This window comes from Lissotriton helveticus, chromosome 4_1 (assembly GCF_964261635.1).
Source record: "Lissotriton helveticus chromosome 4_1, aLisHel1.1, whole genome shotgun sequence".
NCBI lineage: Eukaryota > Metazoa > Chordata > Amphibia > Caudata > Salamandridae > Lissotriton > Lissotriton helveticus.
In genome coordinates, this window is record NC_136063.1 from 525,533,926 (window position 1) to 525,555,248 (window position 21,323).

The following is a 21,323-nucleotide window of genomic DNA, read 5'->3' on the forward strand; positions in this document are numbered from 1 at the left end:
AGCGTTTTAGCGTTGGCAGCGGGCCTCTCATCCAGCAACAGGCCAGCACTCGGCGGGCTACTAGCAGGCCCATGTCTACGAGACGTCTAACCGCCCTAGGCAGTTTTTTAGTGTACCCTAGCAGGGCTACTAGAGGGTCAGGCGTAATGACGACCTCCGTCAGCTCACTTATGTCAGCGAATATCTTTTCCCAGAAGTCCCAAACACCAGGACACTGCCAAGCAAGATGCAAAAAGTCAGCTTCTGGGGCGCTACATCTCTCGCAACAAGCAGAGTCTCTCAACCCATATCTGCAAAGTCTAGCTGGAGTGTAGTATACACGGTTCAAGAATTTGAAGTGGATCAGCCGATGTCGGCCATTGAGTGAAACTTTCTCAGTGATAGTGCAGCAGTATCGCCACGTGTCATCGTCTAGTACAGTATCCAGGTCAGTCTGCCATGTTAATCGTGCCTTAGTGTATGGGTATCGTGTGCTTGTCTGTGTTAGCTTGTATAGACTGGACAGTAGCTTCCTGGGCGATGGGGTTTTGATTACATGTGTGAGCTCAGGGACCTCTGGAGGCTCCGCCATGTCGCCACCCAGTAAGTCGCCCAAGGCGCTGCGCACTCTGTGGAATTGGAATCGTGTTAGAAGTGGGGGCGTTTCACAGGCTCCCAGTGCTTGCTCCCAGGTCTTTGCCACTCCTCCAGCGAACAGATCACCCGCCGTATTTATGTTCAGTTTATGTAAGGCAGTGACTACTCTCTTTTCCGTGAGCGGGGGCAGCCATCTGGCCCGGTCTATCGGCATTACCGGTGAATATAGCAACGCACCGTTTTGCATCTGTAATAGGCAGTGCCATGCATGATTAGTGGCTGTTAATGAGTCTAATACATCCGTTCTGCGATCTAGCGGTCAAAAAATCATGTGTTGGAGTGCATCCGGGTCAGCAAAGAGAGTCTCCATGCGTACATGTGGGATGTCACGGTCTCCATGCCACCAAGTGTGTAGATGTGACGCCTGGGCTACTCGGTAGTATGCCTCCAAATCCGGGGCACCAAGCCCCCCATAGAGTACGGCATAGTGAGTGTCGCCCAACGGACACGAGGTTGTCCGCCCGCCCAGGCCAACTTTATCATCTGTTGTTGCAGCCTTGCAAAAAACGATTTGGGGAGAACAATCGGTAGGGTCGTAAACAAAAACAAAACTCTGGGGAGCACAACCATTTTCATTATGGATATGCGCCCCATTAAGGACAACGGGAGCTTGCTCCAATTTATCACATCATCTTCCAGTTTGCTAAATGCTGTGCCATAGTTGGCTCTAAAGAGGATGTCCGCATCTGTGTGCAGCTGTATCCCCAGATAGCGGACCACGTCTGTAGTCCATTGGAGGGGATATTCCATTGGCGCTGGTTGCGTGATCGGCGTAAGTGGAAATGCCAGCGACTTGGTCCAGTTGACCCGCAAGCCAGAGAGCGCCCCAAATCGGACCACTTCCCTAAGTACTGATGATAGATTGTTATCAGGGTCGGGTACATATAGCAGGGTGTCATCTGCGTACATTGACACTATGATCTTGTATCCCGGGAATCCTATGCCCTCATTTCCGTGGTATTCTCGCAGGGCACATGCCAACGGTTCTGCCACCAGGGCATATAGGAGGGGCGAGAGGGGGCATCCCTGCCTAGTTCCTCTGCTAATGGGAAAGGAGACCGTGACCAGATCTCCCATGCGTAGCCGCGCCCTCGGCTCGTGATATAACACCCCTAGCATTTGTAGGAACGGCTGCCCCAGGCCCATACGCTGCAGTACTATGCGCATGAAAGGCCACTCTACGGAGTCAAAGGCCTTCTCCATATCTAGGAAGACAGCCAGCGCCTTTCTGTCAGGTCTCACATGCTGGATCACCCCCAAAACCGTTCGTATGTTGTAGACCAGGTTTCTGCCGGGGATAAATCCTGCCTGGTCCGGGGTTACCAGGCTACCAGCAAGGAGCGCCAACCGGGTGGCTAGAACCTTGGCAAAGAGTTTGGTGTCAACATTTAACAGCGACAAGGGCCGATATGAGCTGCACTTATCGTGTGGTTTTCTCGGCTTCAAGATGGTAACCAGAAGTGCCTCCCTCATAGAATGTGGCATACTGCCCTTTACGCAAATGTCATCAAATAGAGTCGATAGGTGTGGGAGCAGTTGGTCCTTAAAAGTTTTGTAAAAGCCCGCAGTGAGACCGTCAGCACCCGGAGCACTGCCCGATTTCATGCTGGCCAGTGCGTCTAAAATCTCATCCTTTTCTATAGGTTGCATGAGGAATTCCCTGTCAGAGTCGGACAGGGCGGGGAGGTCAATGTGGCCTAGGTAATCATGAATTTCCTCTTCCATATCGCCGTTTTTAGAGGAATACAGGTCTGAGTAGTATCCTCTAAAGACCTTGGCTATGTCCCTTTCGTCTGTGGTCGGTTCTCCCTCTGGGGTATTCACTACCATGTTGTGTTGGCGCCGTCGCGCTCCCCTCATGAGGTTGGCTTGTACCGCACTCGGCCGCTCCCCTTCGCCATATATCCTGGCAGTGGAGTATTTGCTCATGTGTCTGACCTCCCTGTCTGCTTCATCATGATACTCCGCGAGTAGGGCCTTAATCTCTTCTCCCACAGTGTCGTCCGCCAGGCAACACTGCCTGCGCTCCAACTTATCTAGTTGTCTCTCAAGGTCCGTCAACCTCCACCGAATGGATTTAAGTATGCCCGATTGCTTTGACATTGCGACTCCCCAGATTTAGACCTTGAAGGCCTCCCAAACTACCTGGAAGCTCTCGACCGAGCCTATGTTGTGTTAAAAAAATGTATCTATGGCCTCAGTAAGCGCTCCCCTAAACACTGGGCCCAGTAGAGAATTAGGCGGGAACCGCCACGTAAATGGCGGTACAGATTTACCTGGAATACGCAATTCCAGCAGCACTTGTGAGTGATCAGATAATGTTCTGGGCAAAACCCTGCAGTCTTTTATCCGGCCTAAGTGGGAGGAGGAAGCAAGCCAGTAGTCTATCCTAGTGTGGATATTGTAATATGCAGAGTAGTGCGTGTACCCTCCCTGATGTGGATTTCGTGATCGCCATACATCCCCCAATCCCAGGCAAGTTATCGCACTCTGAAGTTCTAGTGCAGCGGCAGTGGGCCTGCGAGCAGGGCCGGCTGACCGGTCTATGGTCGGATCCATTACAAGGTTAAAATCGCCCCCCAAAGTAGCAGGCTTCTCTGGTCAACTTGCTTGATCTTGGGAGTGAGGGTCTTGTAGAATTCCGGCGAGTCAAAGTTCGGACCGTAGGTATTTACAACTGTGACATCTACGGCAGGACCGTGACACCTAGATATCACGAATCTACCATCAGTATCCGTCTCCAGTGTTTGTGTCTGTAGTTTGGACTTAGGGTTCACCCATGTCAAAACCCCTCTAGAGCTAGAGGTAAACCCCGCTGCCGAGATGTTACCTTCCAGCCCCCTGCATCTAAGCATATGACTGTGTGTAGGGAGGTGTGTTTCCTGAAGCAAGGCTATATCTATGTGTTGGCGCTGCAGGTAACTGAGGACCTTTCTGACTTTGCGGTGGTCATTTAGGCCACGAACATTCCGAGTGTTGGCTTTTAGTCTAGGCGTATGCACACCCCCCTCGCCGGTATCCGTGTCAGCCATTGTGCAATACGGTAGTGTATGTGTGAAGCAGTTCTTTAGCAGCGCAAGCCAAGGACATAAAGTGTAAAGTCAGGCTGGGCAAGGCCTCAACAGGTATGTAACACATTTCTCTCAATTCTAACAGAACAATCAGTTGTTGCAGTGAATCCAGTGTGTCCTCCCTAAATAAGCAAGGATAGTCCCTCCCCTTAGCCTCCCCTCCCCCCGCCCTTCACTGACCAATCCCAACTCGGCCTCTAACTCCCCCCAGAACCCTCCCAGCCCCCTTCCACAGCAGACCAACCCCAACTTGGCCTAGCATGTAAATGTCTCCCTCCCAGTACTCCCCCAGGAAACTCAGAAAATCCCAAAGGGGGACCAAAAGTGCTCACTGCGCAAGGGCCGAGGTTGCCAGGTGTATCAATCCCAACTTCGACTGTTTCCTGTGCAAACATCTCCTCCTTCGCCAACGCCAAAATTAACCATCCCAACGCTAGCCGTCAGGGTATCGTGTGATTACAATAACCTATCTTCCAGTTGGTGCACTCACCGCTCGGAATGTCCTAAATCAAGTCCAATAGACGATCTGTGCCAGCTTGTAATTTGCAAACAGTAGCTTACCAAGCGCAAACAGCATACCCGTGGCAGCAACAGGCAAATCAAAACAGTCTCACCAACAGGTCAAATCTTCCGGACCCCCACGGTCCCCTCCTCAGTGTCTCGGACGCAGCGCGCTCAGTTGCGCATATCGGCCGTGCAGTAGTGTCATGCTCCTAGTCCAAAACAGGGCATCTAGCAAACAGTCAGGTCTCCGTGCAGGGTAAAACTCCTATTTCGTGTAGAGCTCCTAGTCCTGTTTATTCAGCTGGCTGCAGTCTTCCTCCTCGCCATTCTGGCTCCTGGGGCTGCCCCTGCTTTCCTTTGTCCATACTTTCAATGCTTTGTGGAGGTCCTTTGGGTCTGTGACGATGTGTGAGTGGCCCTGCCGATTGATTCTCAATTTTGCTGGATACAGCATGGCGTAATCCAGTCCGAGGTCCCTGAGCTGCCTCTTGTAAGGAGCAAAGTGCCTTCGTTCTTCTTGCACCTTCGCAGTGAAATCCGGATATAAGGAGATGTCGGACCCCTCAAATTGCAGCGTCTTTTTTTCCCGTGCTATCCGCAGGGCCGTGTCTCTGTCCCTGTAATTCAGTAGCTTGGCGATGATCGGCCTCGGGGGAGCCCCCGGCTTCAGACGCGGGCCTAGCGTGCGTTGCGCTCTCTCCACTATGAACATCGGCGAGAATGCGTCAGCCCCCAGAAGCGAGGTCAACTGCTTCTCGACGAACAGCTCCATCTTTCCAGTTTGGGTAGTCTCTGACACTCCCGTAATACGTATGTTCGATCTGCGGGAGCGGGCCTCCAAGTCCTCCGATTTTTCTTGAATTACCTGCAGTATTCTGTCATGCTGCTTACGAATTTTGTCCTGTTCCGTTTGTGCTTCTTCCACTTCCGTTATGCGTCTTTCCGCCATATCCAGGCGCTCCGCATGTTTATCCACTCTTTCAGACATGCGGTCCATGCGATAGGAGAGCGCATCGATCTTAGAGCCCACGGAGGCCATGCTGTCCTGAAGGCCCTTTTCCATCGTTACCAACAGGGCTTTAATGTCGGCGTAAAACGAGCTTTCCGCACCTCTAGGCTGTGAAGCAGACCATATTTCTTGTACCTCTGGGGCCTTAGTGCGGCGTTGTTCGAAGGGCAGTTTGGTTTGGGTTTTGTCCCCCTTGCCCATTCTGCAACCGATTCGCAGGGCAGCTCCAGACGGGATCCTCCAAAACGTCTAGACAATACCACGTCTTCCTGTCGGTTAATTAGCCCCTGAACAGTCAGCCTTATCCACTGCCTCTGGGTTATCTGGTCAACTCGGGCCCAGGGGTCACAGCCTGTCCACACCACTAGGGCCGTCCACGCCGCAGTTTCAAAGAGTTAAAGCGCTCCCCCAGGACGCCGCCAGGGCTCACCACCAAGAAGCCACCAGGGCGGGCCATTCTCACCTCCCGCGTTTGTATGATGCGGCCTGATCGTTCCACTGTGCAGCAGGGATACCTTCCCAGTGCGGGCTCATTAGGCGGCAGTCCACCACAAGGGTCTCGGGAGCCCCGCGTACCAGCATCCAGGGGCATACGCCGCCACCAGGTATGTCCCAGGCACCTCAGTGTGCGTGCACCAAGTCCTGCCACGCCGAGGGGGTGCCACGTGTCTCCGCTAAGCAGGGGGGGGCCGTGGGAGCTCCGGGCACTCAGGTCTAAGGGTCGCCCAACTCGACGCCAAGTGAGCGTCTGTATACCATCCAAAGGGGGCTCCCCCTGCAAGAAGACAGAGCCGCGCGGGCAGCGCCAGTACTGCCCGCCTCCCTCCAGCACCGCGGTGAGGTCACTCGCACTCCCTCGGTCACCGCCGCCCCACCGGGCCAAAGTCCAATCGGGCCGGCGCACGTCTAGGCACGCACGCCGGACTGCGTACAAAATCCAGGCCGGGGAGGAGCGGCCCAGTGAGACGGCACTTGCTCTCTCACCGCCAGCGGCTTTGTGCGTCACCACGCTTTCGATGTAGCTCATAGTAGGTAGCGGAGGGCTTTAGCATTGTATTCGTACCTTGTTGTCCCCTCAGGCTTCGTGGGGTCAGGATTATTTGAAGATTATAGTGGCGATGGCGCGGAGCTCCAAGGTCAGGCGTCCGCCATTAGCACTGGCAAGCTCCCCCCCCTCAATTCAAAATTTTAGTAAGTCTGGGTCCTAGTATTTTTTGGCAAAAAATCTCTTAAACATTGTTTGTGCACCTTCATTTTCCATGCAGTGGTTTTGTTCTTAAGTGCATCATGTTTTTCCTAAGGGAACTAACACATGGTTTAACATTTTTGTTTTTTGGGACTAATCCTATTACAGTTATCTGACTTGAGAGAGCTTCACACCTCTCTTGATGATTGAATAAGTCTGTCTGAATAAAACGCAAGGAAGGTTTTGAGGATGTGGAGTCTTATAATGGATGGAAGAATATCAATAGTACTGAATGCTGAAGCCAAAATATCATGTGTATCATTATGACAATAGTAAGCATAACATGTTTAATTTGTTAACAGTAATATAGACGTTTCAAATATTGTGTTTTATGCAAGTTTGTTTTATGTGTTCTATGTTTATAATGTCAATTTATTTTATTATTTTTAATGTTCTTTCTTTTTTCTTTTATTAGGCCTTTTTTAAATGTTTTTAATTTAATAGTTTTAAAAACTTGTTTTTTAATAAAATTTGTAATTGTAGTTGTTTTGGTTTGTTGGGTTTAATCAAGGTTTTTTTACAGACTGTTTTCAATTCAAACTTTTAATTCAGTTTTTATTTATTAAAAAGTGATATTCTTTTTATATTTTCAACTACATTTTAAACAATATATATTTTAAGCTAAACAGGTTTTATATTTCAGGATGTTGGGTTCTAACAGGTTTGTTTTGGGAGGATTGTAAAATAATGAACATTTTCCAACTTCTAATTAGCATTCATTTGTTTTACTTATATTGCTTATGTTTTGGGTTGTTAGGATTTCTAGATATTTTGGGTGGGTAGTGGTTTACAATTAATGCAATTTAGATTTTGTGTTTCAAATATGTGGTTGTCTATCGATTTTTTTGTCCTAACAGCTAAATATGTTTTTACATCTTTAATTAATTGTAATAAATTTTCCGATAAATTGTGTTAATGACTTGTTGTGTTAAAACAAATGTGTAAATCAGCTAATTTTTTTTATATTCAATGTAAAGTTTTTATTTTTTTAATAATTGATGTTTCTATTGAATTGTTTTGATAAGTAATTACTGATATTTATTTTATATGTATATAACGCGTCATGGCGGACTGGTGCTGGGCTGAAATTTAAATAAAGAACATTTGCACCATCCTTGGGTCTCGCTGTTCCTGTTTTGCTGACTGGCTGTCAGTGTTTTGCTGGCTAAACTTCAGGAGCGCCACGTACCTCATATATATATATATATATATATATATATATATATATATGAATCCACCCTCCAACGACGTGAAAGGAAGCAGCCACAAACAGGGAAAATTCAAGTGAGCCTTTTAATTGGAACTGGACAGCGTAGGTATAATGCATTTCGGTTTATATTCCTTCCTCAGACACCTTTTGCTGCCGCGTCTCATGTTTGTGTGGCCCAGCTCAAATTTCCGTTATTTACATCCTACACGCCCCCAACCATGTGATCATCCGCCTTGTTGCAGCCATTGCAAAACTACAACTCCCAGAAGGCTGTTCTCCGGATTGGCGTGATGTGGGGAACCAAAGTTTTATCTTTTCGTTATAGGCGTTAGTAGGACTAGGCACACTTGGTGAGATCGCATTATGATGTCCTGGCCCCTCGAGTCCCTGCGCGACGTCCCAACCCGCAGCGCGTCTTCCAGCTGGGACATGGATCGGCGAGATTGCACCGACTCTCCCGTGAAGTCACGGTCTGCCTATGAGCAGTGTCCTTCGCATTCCGACGCTCTGTTGGTGGACTGCCTAAAAGCCCATACCTGGGCATATTCCATCCGCTTTCGCAGTCACCAGTGCAATAGGCAGCCACTTGACAGGACGGGGCTCCTTAACGTGTCCTCTGGCTGACACGAAGTATATGAATCCACCCTCCAACGACGTATGTATATATATTAGCATTTCATTAACATTGATTAGATTGGAGTGGCAATAGTAAATCTGACTCTTCACCTGCCCAGAGTCCAAAGCTTTCGCCATTGTGTTTTTAGTTTTGAGTGGGTGTAGTAAATCTTAGAAACTCATACCTCTGAGACTAATGCTTTCCCCAATAATGCTTATTTTGGAGTAGGAATGGTAAATGTAACTCCTTCAGGGACAAAAAAATTCCCCAATGTTGCCTAATTTGTAGTGGCAATACTAAATCTGAACCCACAAGCCCAGCATGCTCCCCAATGGTGTTTAATTTAGAATGGAAATAGTAAATTTGATCACCAAGAGTCCAATACATTTTCCGGTTATTCTTAGTTTGGAGTAGGAATAGAAAATCTCCCTCCCCTGAATATATGTGTTTTGCCCAACATTATTTGTTATGGGTAAGTAGAACAAAGTGTACTTTACTACCAAAATGCATGTTTTCTACAGCTAGCTGGGTTGATTTAGAATAGTAAATCTAACACTCCGTCCACTTTACCCATAAAGATGCATTTCTCTCAATTTTCATTTAGGTTGGAGTGTGAATAGTAAGGGGGCCATTGGGATGGCGGGCGGACTTTGCCCGCCCGCCATCCTCACGGTACTTGGGACCGCCCGCCATAAGGGCCGGGGTCCCGTGGGGAGTATTAGGATGCGCCCGCCACAGTGGCGGGCGCATCCTGCATTTTTAACATTGTGGCGGGCGGTGCGCTCAGCACCGCCTGCCACAATGCTAAAAATTCATGTATGCATTTGCATACACAAAGCAGCAGGCACCGCGCAGTGCCTGCCACTTTGTGCATGCAAATGCTGGAGGATACCACAGGTACCCCCCATGTGCACCCCCGCCACGGAAAGGCATCTGTTAAAGCCCATACTAATATGGCTGGTGGTGTCTGATAGACACCGCCACCATATTAAACCTTTTCCGCCCCGCAAGGCCATGCTGATATGGCGGGGGGGTCATTCTGGTTAGGATGGCGGGCGGATTGCCCCCGCCAGGCCGGCAGTGGCTACTGCCAGCCTGGCGGGGGCATTCTGCCCGCCATCCTAATGGGCCCCTAAATCTTTACCCTCCCAAATATATGTTACCATATGAACAAATAAAATGTATTAAATTCAATTGTATTGTAGAATAATAAGAAATTATTTTATATATTTAAAAATAAAAAAATGTGAACATAATTATTTTTAATTTTACACTTTTATAGTCACATACATTTTAAAGGCTACATAATTTTTGATTGAATTATTTTGATATGTTTTTACTTTAATAAGTAATACAGTAGTGGCATTTATTTTGTATTTAGTGTAATAGTCAAGAGCTTTCCCCAGTATTCTTAAGCTTGAAGGGGAAATAGTAAATCTCGACCCATCCTCCACAGACCAACACTTTTCCCAATGTTTTTTAAGTTTGGAGTGGGTATGGTAAATTTACCTTTCCCCAAGTCCAATGCTTTTACCAACGTTGCTTAGTTTAAAGTGGAAATAATAAATTTGACTCCCCATATAGTCCAACACCAGATGTTGCTTATTTTAGAGTGGGAATAGTAAATATGACCACCTCAAGAAGCTCACACTTTCACCAATATCGCTTCACTTGTAATGGGAATCATAAATCAACAACTAGGCCCTAATTGTGATGCCAGTCGGATGAGCATCCAACCGGCATTGTGTCGGAATGGAAATTGACCGGCCAGTAGTCGGCGGCTCTATCCGATGAATTGGGATGCAACCGCACATGAGGTGGTCGTAAACATCCATTTCCCTATAGCGAAAAACAAAGTAAAACTGTTATAAATTATTTGACACCAAAATGACAAACATCCAATCAGTGGAACAGGGGATATGCAATTTCAAATATTTTACGTAAGTATAGCACCTAAAAGCACAAATTGTCACTTAACGTTCTCTGGGCGAGCTATACCGTCACCTCCTTTGGAGTGTGGTAGAGGACAGCTCTGCCCCTCCCGTCAAGTCAGGATGGCCCTCTTTGTGATACTGTATGAGAGGAATACACAAAGGCCAACTGCCCCTAGTCATAGCCCATGATACAGAATGCAGGCACCAAATGGATAGGACAAGAAAATGCCAACTTTCCAAAAGTGGGATTTTCATACCTGTGACTTAAAATCTGACTTTACCATTAAAGAGACCTTTTAACTACAATTGATGTGATTGTAAACACAATGTTTCTACCTGTTCCGCAGCAAATGTTATCACTTAATAATGTAATAAGGTAACCCAATGTTATCCTACTGGAAAGATAGACCTTGCAGTAGTGAACAATGAATGTAAGAGGATTTCTCTACCAGGACATGTAAAACTTAAAAGTACATGTCCACATTTTTAGATTCACTGCACCCTTCCCCATGGGCTGTTCACAGCTTACTCTAGGGGTGAGGTATATGTAATAAAAAGTAAAATTTGAAGCTAGCATAAGGTATATTTTGAAAGGTTGAAATGGCAGCTTAAAACTGCACACAAGCTGCAATGGCAGTCCTGAGAAATGTTTAAAGAGGCTACTTAAGCGGGTGGTAAAATAAGTGCTGCAGTCCCACTAGTAGCATTAAATTTATAGACCCTAGGTGCATGTAACACCACTTTACTAGAAACTTATAAGTAATATAAATGTGCCATTTGGGTGAAAGACAATTTTACCATGCTTCGAGGCGAGAGCACAATACCTTTAGCACGGGTTAGCTGTGGTAAAGTGCACAGAGTCCTCAGACCAACAAAAACCAATTCAGCACAACAGGATGTGTGACTGCAAATGTTTGGGAGAAACCACAGCAAGAATGCCTGGTCTAATAGTTAGATAAATAGATAGATAGCACGATGGGTAGAAAGACAGACAGACAGACAGATAGACAGACCAATAGATAGATAGATCGATAGCTAGATAGATAGATAGATTCCAATTAAAATCCAAAGCTTCAAAAAATAATTAACAAATTACACCAATTTAACAAAAAAACAAATCTGAGAATCTCACTGTGTAGGACTATTTATCAGACTTCACTTAACCACATGGGTGCTCATGATGAGCTCAGCTCGTCATGAGGCACGGTGGCCATGTGCTCATGAAGAGCTGAGCTCATCATAACGGCCGCAATGCAATACTCGCACGCGGGGCTAATTTCCCAGCTGTGCGAGCTTTCCACAGAAACGGGTGTGGCCGTGACGAGCTCAGCTCTTCATGAGCACACGGCCACTGTGCTGCGTGACGAGCTGAGATCGTCACGGGGGCGCTGTGCGCGCCTCCCCCAGCACAGCGGGGGAATTACTCCCGTTGCGAAGGGGTTAAGGACCCAACCCCAACACTGTTTGACTTTCCCCTTATCAGTCTTCACACATTTGAAAAATTTAAAAATAATCCTATTTGCTATGTTTCATGCCAAGTTTCATGCAGATTTATTAAATGGATGGAAGGTTTTAGGAAAACAAAACATGTTTTTATTGGTGTATGCGATCTAGCTTTACCTACATTAGAGCTTCCACTGGCCATATGCAAATATATTTTGAAATGTTTTACGTTTACTCTGTAATGACACATACCTCGCACTTATCACCTAACAATATATGACGTGCTCTGCTGCCCTTTGTGGCCAGGTCTATGGTATATAGATGTCTGTTATTATTATTATTATTATTACTATTTATGTTTTTTGTATTTCCTTGCTTTTCCTCGCTTTTCTTTTCAAAAGTCCTCTCAAACCGAGATTATTGCTTGGCCAAATGCCCTTTAGATACCAGGCTGTGATGCCTGCCTGCCATCCTCATTGAACCCTGGGCTACATCTTCTTTCAAATGAGCCAGACATTTTTTGCTAGTTGACGAAACAAAGACAATTGTATTTGAGGAAAGGCAAAATGTGAGAAGCGTTTGGCTAATGCTTCAAAGCCTCGGCAACTATGAATAAACAACTAACACATACAACACTATGTATGGATGAATACATAGAAACAATGTACATTACCTTTTACCATGGCAATAAAATAACGTATTTTCTGCAACTGATGTACAATTGATGTACTCATAAATGATACTGGCAGACACACCATCAGAAATCTTATAAATAAAAGGTTTTTTTTTTCAAATATTTTGTCTGTCAGCGCAATAAATCTCTTTTTTTCACGACAGACATTATAAACAGTTGCCATGGCAGCAAGGGCAACAGTTCAGTCTAATTTAGATCATAGAACCCCTTCTAAACCAATAAAATTGCAAAAGGCACAGATAAATGCACATCCACTGATCAGCATTACATGGCCGTCATTTTTAAACCACATCATTATAACTGGAGCGGGTTCCATTTGTATGCACCCGACAAACAGTCGGGAAGGATATGCGCATTAAATTCCAAAACGGATTTCTGTTCGCAATCTTTATTCACCCTCTGATATAATCTTTCGGTTCACGTGACTGCAGCAACATCCTCCGACGAAATGCGCCCTCCCGTTGACACAACTGTCACACCTTATAGCTGCCTGATTTTTTTGTGTGAATTTCTTAAAATCCAGTCTCCGAAAAATGTGTGTTTTCTTTTGTAAAACCACGGGGTCCACATGCAACTCAAGGAAGATAATAACTTAAGATTCCTGTGAAGTTGAATGTTTCACTGCATTTGCAAAGAGCCATCAAATTCTTATGTCCAATGGCAACGCACAAACACACGTGTGAGAAAGTTCTCGGGCTCGAGGTGGTTTTTGTCACAATTTTTTTTCTAAAGATCTGGTGAACAGTTTACACCAGGATTGAGGTGAGCAGCTAAATATGGTCACCGAGTCGGAAATGCCAGGAAGGCATCACGTTGCAGCTGAGGTGTGCAGGGTGAGCGCGGCCAGCCCGATGAGACTCTAAGCATGCCGGGAAAAGAGTGGGGGATGCTGCTGGAAAGAAAATGAAAGGTGATGAGATACTATTTCATGCATAATGCATGGCTGGAAATGTGGCTGCATAAAAAGGCAGTCATTTCGACAAGGCAGGGCGGCAATCATGCGCCTTATCTTTCTAAAGAAAGGAGAGGCAGCCCCGTCAAAGCCATGGGGTCTGAAACAAAGTTCAACATGAAACCTGGAGGTTTTCAAGCACAGACAAACAAGCCTTAACTGGGCGTAAACATTCTAACTTGCATTTTTTAGTAATGCAGATACTTCTTAACGAAGACTCAACTTCCAATAATTGATTAAAAGCTTAGACTTAACAGAGAAGGCGCTGGTGCTTCGTCACAGTGACATTGGCGACGGCGAGTGCGCAAGTGTGCGCGCAGGTATGGGCTTGTTGTGTGGGGGTGTGGGAGTAGGCTATCGGATTCTCATTGAAACAGTAGATGGGTTATATGGCATTTTCAAGATGTGATGAGAAAATGCCATTTAAAATCATTCATGCGCATTTTTAGCAGCAAGATTTGGGATACAAATTGCCGTGGTAGTCGGGCTTGAAAACCATAACCTGTGAGCTATTGATGCCATAAAATATAATTTGACTGCTTCTGATAAAGCAAATGTTGTAATTTGTGTTTTTAAGTAGTTTGTGTTTGCGGTTTGTGTGTTTGCCGGTGCGCAAGGTTAGGGTATGTGGCTCAAGAGTCAGGTAGTTGCGATGTTGATTAATCTTGTGGGTTTTAATTTAAATAACAATTAGAGCCTAATTTAAATAACAATTAGAGCCTTCCAAAGCGGGCCATCTTATGGGTTTTAATTTAAATATCGATCAGAGCCTTCCAAAGCGGGCCATTAATGTTTCTTCGGGTGGTAAGTACCACAAATGTTACACAAATGCACCATCTCTTCCTGGGTTGTATGAGAGCACAGGCCAGGCTGACAAATCTCTTCTGAGTGTAAGAGGTCCTTGTCTTTTCATTTCTATTGAGCGGACTTCTGGGGCTCACTCATTAGGAGTGTAAGGGGTCACATCAACCTCTGGATGGTCGTAGGCCAATCATTCTCAGCATGTCACTCACTACCTCATGTATGGATGCCCACACTGAACAATGATGTGTGCTTTGAGATATTTACTTTAGGCAGTTTTCAGCCTATTTTAGGGAATTATTCATCCTTTCTCTCTTTTGCAATCAAAACATGCTATTCTTTTCTGCAAGTCTGGCTCTCCTCTTGACCCGTGTCCACCGGAAATCTTCAGTAAGGCTATTGAAATGATAAATCCGATCACTAGTCACATACTAAGCGCCTCACTCTCTCTGCCAGTAGTTCCGGCGCCCTGGAAAGTGGCAGTAGATAAGCCTCTCTTGAAAAAATCCTTCGGCTGATCTTTCGATTCTGGCCAACTTTAGGCCTATCTTTTTACTTCCTGCTCTAAGCAAAGTGTTGGAAAAGCTGAGAAATTATCAGTCAATAACTTCTTGGGAATATACTAAGGGGCATATTAACAACATGTAGCGATAATTATCGCTAAACGCGCATAGCACGTTTTTCTTATCGCCGGCTATCACTGGATTTTATCACCATGATAGCGCTGTATTAACAACGCTTTGCGCATTGGCAAATATAAAATCCAACAATAGCGTCAAAATACAGGATTATCGCAGGAAATCCAGCGATTTGACATCAGCGATAGGGAAATCCTTGCTGATAGGCCATGGTGGACTTAGCCCATCAATCCACCTCCCATGGAAGAGATGGCTAAGTCAGAATTTTTGCAGGCGTTATATCCTGCGATAAAGGGGGCTTAGCATGCCTTTTCCTCTCACATCGCTGGTCAGGGGCAGCCTTGTTAATATGGCGATGCAGAGTTAGCGAGTGTTTTCCATTTAGTTTTGCTAAGGTACGTCCACTTTGCATGTCATTAGCGATAATAATCGCTGACATGCAAAGTGGAGTAAAAAGGGCTGCTAACTCAAGGAAAGACGCATTAGCGTGTCCTTGATAATTGAGCAAAAAAAAAATCGCCGCTTTTCGGCCAAAAAACACCAGCTAAAGCGGCGAAATTGGGCTTGACATTATGGCCTTAAGTATCTTCACCCTCTTCAATCAACTTTTAGGTCCAGATACTCTACAGAATCAGCTCTGCTGGAGGTTCCTGACAAAATAAAGATGACGCTGGATAGTGCCATAAAGCTGTCTTGAACCTTTTGGATGTATCAGCAGCGTTCGATATAACCTCTCATTGATACTCCTTCAGCGTCTCTTTGAACCACTGGTACCACTGGGAAGACTTGGTCCTGGTTTAAGTCTCTTGTTGCAGAGAGAAATCAATTGGTGTCTAATGGGCAGTTTTCATTGAAAGGGAAAGTACTGACATTTGGCGTACCGCAGGGCTCTTCACTTAGCACTTCTTTTACAAAAAAAATAAATGTTTTTATTAAGCTTGCAGTCCATAACACACATCATAGGTCAATGGTAGCAATCATAACACGTACAGTTTCGAAAGCATTCTAGTCCCTCTACCCCTTCAATTCTGATATCTCCCTTTCAACATCATTTAGTTAAGCAATTCAAATTATCCCGGCTCGAGCAGCCTCCTTTCTGTATGCCTTGCTTCATTTACATCTTGCAACATTTCAAATCCCTCTGTGCTCCACCCATCTGTTCAATATTTTACCCCACTTCTCTGGGCATCCCCAGCTGCGATAGACTATTTTTGGGCAGCTCCACACCAATCAAGGTCCTTTTCCAGTCTATGACCCTAGGGGGTTGTGCCGCTAGCCATGCCCTAGCTATGTTCCTTTTGGTAATTACAGCGGCCAGCAGTAACCACAACCTGGTCTATCTCGGCCATTTGGTCTCCCCCAAGTCATACATAGTATTTCATTTAGTGGGACAGACTGTCCTGTGACTTCTGACATCACCTGTGTGATCCTGCTCCAATATTTCTGCAACCCCGTGCAGCCCCAAAGCATATGGTAGAATGTTCCCTCCTCGCTACATTCCCTCATGCATTTGTTTGAGTCACACTTACCCATGTTATATAGTCTTGTTCTAGTTGTGTATGACCTACACAGGATTAGAAGTTGTATGAGGTGGAATCGTGCTTTCATGGCTACTTCTCTAGGACTTTCTCTAGCCTCCTCCCAGTCGTCCTCCTCTAGAGTCCCAACATCTCTCTCCCATGCCACTCTCTGGACCCCCAGTAACTTTGTCGCATTCTTCATCATTTTATTTTTGTAAATGACGGAGGGGGATTTTGCTGTTATTGGGTCTTGGAGTATTTTATCTTCTAGTGGCACATATTCGGGTAATTGTTCTCCCGCCGATATGTGTACTTTATTGGCATGTTGTAATTGTATGTATTGAAACTGTTTAGTGTCTGGCATTGGATAGTCTGCTTGTAGAGTTCGGAAATCTACCATTTTCTGACCTTTCCAGACATCAACTAGGTACTCAATGCCTAGTATTGCCCACGTGTGAAAGCCCGTAGCCCGCCACCTCTCTTATTTTTATGAGTTTGCCTTCCCATCCCAGGAAGTTAGTCGCCACCCTCCAAAGTTGTATAGTGGTTTGTGGATGTTTCGGCAGCTTGCTCGTCTGGCTCTTACTATATAGTGCATCTTGATATCCTTTCTAGCCCATTGAGTGGTGATCCATTCAGTATGCTCTCTCCTCCCTGCCTGTGAAGACCCAGTGATTAAGGGCGACAAGTTGTGCGGCCCAGTAGTATTTATGGATATCCAGGACTGCCAGCCCGCTTCATAGACCCCTCACCTGTAACTTATCTAGTGCAATTCTAGAATTCCCTCCATTCCATAACAATTGTCTCACTTGTGAGTCTACTGTACCAAAAAAACTCTGCAGGGTTTGTGTACGGGGTATTTTGGAAGATATAAAGAAGGCGTGGTAGTGCCATCATCTTAAAAAGGGCTGCTCTATACACATTAGTGAGAACAGCAGCGTTCTCCAATGTGCAACATCCTTCCGTAGTCTATGCAGCTGGGGTAATAGGTTGTCCTCTAGAAATTCTGTGTGATATCACAATGCCCAAGTATTTAAATATATCCTTGACCTCTATTTCACTCCTACCGGGAGGCATTGTTGGTGTTTCACCTGTCAATGTGAAGGTAAGAGATTTATCCCAATTGATCTGGTAGCTGGAGTAGCTCCCAAATAGTTGAAATATATGAAGAGTGCAGTGAATAGTAGATCTGGGCTCAGTGGTGTATAGGATTATGTCATCGGCATACAGTGAGATTTTTTCTTTCTTCCCAGTCTCCCTCTATCGTTATGCCTCTTACAAGTGGTTGCCTTCTGATCCATGCTGCTAGGGGCTCTAGGCTAATGCAAAGAGCATGGGCGAGAGTGGTTATCCTTGCCTCATACCCTTATTCAGAATGACCTGCCTGGAAACCGATCCATTCACCCTCACTCTGGCCAATGATCCCATGTAGATCAGCTGCACCCAGGCACAGAATCTTGGGCCGTACCGTACCAGAACCTCAAAGAGATAGTGCCACTCTTTACTAGCGAAAGCCATATGGGTGTCTAGGGCCAACCGCAGGGTGTTAAGGTTTGGCTTGTTTTCAATCGGGTGCTTCGATGTGGCATAAAGCCGGATTGGTAGGGGTGGACTAAGGCGGTTATGACTTTGGTGAGTCTAGTTGCTAGGACCTTGGCCAATACCTTTGCTTCAACATTTAGTAAGGAGATCGGCCTATAGGAGGAACAGCCCTCCTGTGGTTTATCTTGTTTCGGAATCACTACCATCATGGGCAATCTTTGATATTCCAGGAGTTCTCCTCTGTCCAGTGATACCGTGGACATTTCTAGCATGTGAGGGGTTATCAGGGTCACAATTCCATTATTGTGTTCGACCGAAACGCCGTTGGGGTCGGCCGCCTTTCCTGATTGTAGAGCCCTTATTGCACCATCTATTACTTCTGCAGTGAATTTTTCATTTAGGATGTCTCTTACTTCTTGTGACAGTTCCGGGAGATTTGCGTCTCTGAGGAATTCGGTGCATTCCATTTTAGTTCTTGTTGAGGAAGGTTCATATAACTGCTCTTAGTGTCTTGCACAGGCTGCGGCTATGTTATCATCCGTTTCGCAGGTTGCGCCATCAGGGCCATTTATTTTTAATATCCAGTTTCTTTTTTTGTCCCTGTTCACTAGTCATGCCATTAGCTTGGTGGCCTTATCTCCTATTTCATATAGTCTCATCTGAGATGCTATGGCATAGTCCCTAGCCTTTCCTTCTGCTATATTGCGCATCTCCTGTTGCTTTAGGCAAAGTCAGTTATTAGTTTGTGGGTCTACTTCACCAGATTCCCCGGCGGCTGCCTCCAATTTAGCGAGGTCTCTTTCAAGTGCTTCATAGTGAAGTTGCCACTCTTTCCTCTGTCCCCCTGCTAGTGCCTGCAAGTGTCCCTTTATGACCATTTTATAAGCTTCCCATAGCACACTGGGTGAATACACCGTCCCCATATTATCCAGGAAGGAATGTTCTGTCCGTTCTCTAATTTTATCCATAATCTTTTTATCTTTAAGCAGCCAAGCAGCCAAGTGTGTAAGTGTGACGACAGAACATTGGTTTTAAGAGATCCGATAATTCGCACCTCAACTGGGGAGTGGTCCGATATACCTCTCGCCCTGTGTAGTGTCTCCCTGAATTTGTTATCTGTGCCAGAGTGTGTGCAAATATAGTCCAGCCGTGAGTACCCTACGTGTGATGCCAAGAAAAAGATGTATTGCTTGGCTAGGGGATTATCGCCCAGATGCATCAACAACCCATTTAGCAATTCCTTAATAGCGAAAAATACCGATTCGCTATTAAGGATTAGCAAAGTGGAATGCAGCAAGAAATCACTAAAAAAATTGCGATTTCTTAGAATTCCTTAATTGCGACTTGCAAATTGTGACTCGCAATTAAGGAATACCCCCCCATTCATTCCTATGGGCCTAGAGGCCCATAGGAATGAATGGGAAGACAATCTCAATTTGTGAATCCCAATTAGCAATTCTCAAATTGAGATTGCGATTTCAAGGGTGCAGGGGTGTCCAAAGGACACCCTGTTGCACCCTGAAATTGATCTGTGCACATATGTTGCGCACACACATGCCCTTAGGGCATGTGTGTGCGCAACATGACACTTTGAAAAATGCACTTTAGTGCATTTTTCAAAGTTTTTGCAAATTACCATGAAGTTGTACTTCATGGTAATTTGCGTGCCCTATTAGCGAATTTGCTATTTTTAAAACTTTCATGCATTGCATTTAAGGAATCTCAATTTGAGATTCCTTAAATGCAAATAATCGCAATTTAGTGATTTCTCAATTAGCGATTTTTGCATTTGGGATGATGCATTCCAAATGCAAAAATACTGGTCGCAAAGGGGCAGATTCTGAGAATCTGCCCCTTTGCGAGCGGATTTTTGTTTGATGCATCTAGCTGTATGTTCTTACCAGCAGTCCACCAGCCATAGGGATGCTATGAATGTCCTCAGGACATAGTTTCCTGAGTCCCTCCCTGTACTTGACAGTCTATCCCTGTAGGGATCCATTACTGCGTTGAGGTTGCCACCCAGTGTCAATACTCCGTGAGGGAGCTCCAAGACTAGTGTGCTTAAGTCAGGCATTGTATTTGGGTACATTTTGGGTGGCACGTATACTGAACACAGATTGATGACCTGACCCTCCCATGTTCCAGTAATGACCACATACCTTCCTAGATGATCCTGCCATGTTTACTAGAGTGTAAATGGTAAAGCCGTTCAAATACGTATCCTCACTCCTCGAGAGCCAGTGGTGAATCCAGAATGCACTGCTAAGTTGTACCCAAATCTGTCTATGCCTTTGTATGTGCTTCCTAGCAATTGTGGTTTTTGGAGTAGGACTATGTCTGGGCAATGTCTTCGGATATATTGCATCACCATCATGCGTTTAACTCTGTTCCTTAGCCCATTAAAATTCCATCTCATGAACACCAGGCTGCTCTATGTGAGGCAGGGTCTAACAGGTGGTGTTGGTGTGACCATGTCATTGGTCTGTGTGCATATAGGTTTCTCTTAGCGGGATTCTTACATGTGCTGCTGTTGCTGCATTGATAGCGATTTGGGGAGTGATACCATTGCCCCCCCTTAACCCCACCCCCTTTGTTGACATGCTTCAAAGTTGTACATTTGCCCGTATTTAGAAATAAACTTGAGAACATCTAACCCCCTGCTTTGTAACTCCCCCTCCCTGCTACCCTGCATGGTGAACCTGGAGCATCTCACCCCTAACTTGCAGAGCACCTGTCTCCCCAAAACTGAACTAACAAACATCAGGAGAGCTTAACTCATGTTTTTGCCCACCCTCGAGCCCGCCCGGTCCCCCACAATAGGGCTGTGGGGCTTAGTATGCAACATACAGGGGAATTACCCCATGCTTTTACATGAGATTTGCAATCATTGTATTAGCGGAAAGTACAAATAATATGCTTATCTTCTTCTCAAGAGTCCACCCTCTACACCAGTCTCTTGAGCTTGAGTTATTCATCAATACTATGAGGTCCTGGTAGTCGCTCCATGGCACCCAGTTGTTGATCATAGCCTTTACATTATCATTAGTCGTAAAGACTTATCCGAGAGTCACAGAGCTGAGAGGGACTGCTGACCCACATTAGCAGGCACATGCATTGCCTGGCTTGCCGCTCTTTTACTGCTTCTGTTTGTACCTTGTTGTCATCCCACCATTCGACACCCATCAAATTACTCCCAGGCTTCCTCCAGGGTGGAGAATCTCCACACACTACCTTCCGTCATTACTCAAAGTGTTGACTGGAACATCATGGAGTATTTGATCTCTTTGGCTCGCAAGGACTTCTTGACATCAAGAAAAGTTTGTCGTGCTTGCTGCACCTTTGTAGTAAAGTCCGAGATGAAGGTGATAGTGCATTGTCTATTTTGACTGGTGGTGCATTGTTGGTGGCTTGCAGGATTACATCTCTGTCCCGGTAGTTGAAGATCGGTAAATGATGAGACGAGGTGGTGCCCCAGGTCTTGGCGGAGTGCAAGGAACTTAGTGGGCT